The sequence below is a fragment of the Orycteropus afer genome, unplaced genomic scaffold (genome assembly GCF_000298275.1).
Source record: "Orycteropus afer afer isolate SDZICR_OR568_19922 unplaced genomic scaffold, OryAfe1.0 scaffold00015, whole genome shotgun sequence".
In the NCBI taxonomy this organism is placed as follows: Eukaryota; Metazoa; Chordata; class Mammalia; order Tubulidentata; family Orycteropodidae; genus Orycteropus; species Orycteropus afer.
Window position 1 is genome coordinate 615903 of NW_006921602.1, and position 2852 is coordinate 618754.

The 2852-nt window shown below is 40.0% G+C and overlaps 1 protein-coding gene across 1 annotated transcript in view; it reads right to left on the bottom strand.

Moving 5' to 3' along the window:
• Nucleotides 1-2852, bottom strand: part of BBS4 (Bardet-Biedl syndrome 4) — a gene marked incomplete at its 5' end in the record, with an annotated part of 42802 nt that overhangs the window by 39161 nt on the left and 789 nt on the right. The gene's annotated exons all lie outside the window — the stretch shown is intronic.

The following is a 2852-nucleotide window of genomic DNA, read 5'->3' on the forward strand; positions in this document are numbered from 1 at the left end:
CCAAGGCAGTATCACTACGGAAGTAGGATTGCCCAACCTTCCTTCCGAGGAGTGGCTGGTGGGTTTGAACCGCCAGCCGTCTGGTTAGCAGGTAAGTGTCTTAGCCACTATGCTACCAGAGCTCCGCACCTTAGTCTTCAAAGAGACATCTTTGCTCTTCAGCACTTTAAAGAGGTCTTTTGCAGCAGATTTGCCAAGTGCAATGAGTTGTCTTATCTCGTGATTGCTGTTTCCATTGGTGTTGATTGTGGAATGAAATAATATGAAATCTTTGATAATTTCAATCTTTTCTCCATTTATTGTGATGCTGCTTATCGGTCCAGTTGTGAGGATTTTCATCTTGTTAAGATGTAATCCACACTGCAAACTGTAGTCTTTAATCTTTATCAGTAAGTGCTTCAAATCATTCTCACTTTCAGCAAGTAAAGTTGTGTCGTCTGTATATCACAGGCTGTTAATGAGTCTTCCTCCAATCCTGATGCCACACTCTTCTTCATATAGCCCAGCGTCTCGGATTATTTTCTCAGCATACAGATTGAATAAGTATGGTGAAAGGATACAACCCTGACACACTCCCTTCTTGATTTTAAGCCGCACAGTATCCCCTTGTTCTGTTCGAATGACAGCCTCCTGCTCTACTATGCGTAGGTTCCTCATGAGCACAATTAAGTGTTCTGGAATTCCCAGTCTTCTCAATGTTATCCATAATTTGTTATGATCCACACAATCAAATGCTTCTGCATAGTCAATAAAACACAAGTAAACATCTTTCTGGTATTCTTTGCTTTCACCCAAGATCCATCTGCTAACAGCTATCACATCCCTCATTCCACATCCTCTTCTGAATTTAGCTTGCATTTCTGGAAATTCTCTGTCAACTACCACAACAGTTTTTGACCTATCTTCAGCAAGATTTTACTTGCGTGCAATGTTAACGATATTGTTCAATAATTTCCACATTCTGTGGAATCACTTTTCTTTAGAATGGGTACAAATATGGATCTCTTCCAGTCAGTTGGCCAGGTAGTTGTCTTCCAAATTTCTTGGCATAGACAAGTGAGTGGCTCCAGCAAAGCATCAATTTGTTGAAACACCTCAATGGGTACTCCATCAATTCCTGGAGCCCTGTTTTTTGCCATTTCCTTCAATGCAGCTTTGACTTCTTCCTTCAGTACCACTGGTTTTTGATCATATGCCAATGCTGGCTTTTGTGGACTATTTTAATTGTCTTCAGCTTCAGCTGTATGCAGCTTCAGCTTGAACTTGCATATGAGCAACTAATGGTCTCTTTCACACTCAGCTCCCGGTCTTGTTTTGGCTGAAGATACTGAACTTTTCCATAGCCTCTTGCCACAGATGTAACCATTCTGATTCCTGTATACTCCATCTGGCAAAGTCCATACGTACAGCCATTGTTTGTGTTGTTGAAAAATGGTATTTCCAATGAATAAGTCATTGGTCTTGCAAAATTTCTGTCATGCAATCTCCAGCATTATTTCTACCACCAAGGCCAAATTTTCCAACTATCAGTAATTCTTCTGTTTCCAGTTTTTGCGTTCCAATCCCCAATAATAATCAACTCATCTTGATTGCATGTGTGGTCAATTTCAGACTGCAGAAGTTGGTAAAAATCTTCAATTTCTTCATCTTTGGCTTTGGTGGTTGGTGTGTAAATCTGAATAACAGTAGTATTAACTGGTCTTCCTTGTAGGCGTATGGATATTATCCTATCACCGACAGTGATAGGTGATAGGATATTATCCTATCACCGACAGCCATTTTGGATAAGATCTTGAAACGTTCTTTCTGATGATGAGTGCCACGCCACTCTTCTTCAATTTGTCATTTCCAGCATAGTATATCATGCAGTTGTCTGATTCAAAATGGCCAAAACTAGTCCATTTTAGCTCACCAATGCCTAGGATATCTATGTTTATGTGTACCATTTCATTTTTGACAACTTCCAATTTTCCTAAATTCATACTTCATACATTCCATGTTCTGATTATTAATGGATGTTTACAGCTGTTTCTTCTTATTTTGAGTCATGCCACATCAGCGAATGGAGGTCCCAAAAGCTTTACCCCATCCACATCATTAAGGGTGACTCTACTCTGAGGAGGCAACTCTTCCCCAGTTGTATTTAGAATGCCTTCCAACCTGAGGGGGTTCATCTTTTGGCACTGTATCAGACAATGTTTCATGGCTATTCACAGTTTTCCAGTAATATATCAGAGAATATTTCACTGCTATTCCTAAGGTTTTCAGTGGCCAATTCTTTGAGAAGTGGATGGTCCCTTCCTTCTTCTGAGTCTGTCTTAGTCTGAAAGCTCCACTGAAACCTGTCCACTATGGGTGACCCTGCTGTTATTTGAAATACCAGTGGCATAGCCTCCAGCCTCACAGCAACACGCAAGCCACCAGAGTACAACAAACTGTCAGACAAGTGGTAGACGAATAGGATGAGCAAGGAAAAAATGTCATATAAAAGATTAGTTAACTATGGTTTTACTGCATATCCAAGATTATTTTAAATTATTTTATTTCCTCAAATCAAACTTAGTAATTATTTTATATTTCATCCTCCTTTTTAGGTATATGTAGATATCCACTTCTCAGAAGGAAGAATGGTCACTCTACTTCCATAGAAATACCACCATGGAAACCCAAAGAGGGGTTGCTATGAGTCAGATTCAACTTGATGGCAGTGAATTTGATTTAGTTTAGATATCCTTTTTAAGTGTGTATGTATTATGTGAGGAGCTCTGGTAGCATAGTGGCTAAAGCACTTGACTGCTAACCAGAAGGCTGGCGGTTCAAACCCACCAGCCACTCCTCGGAAGGAAGGTTGG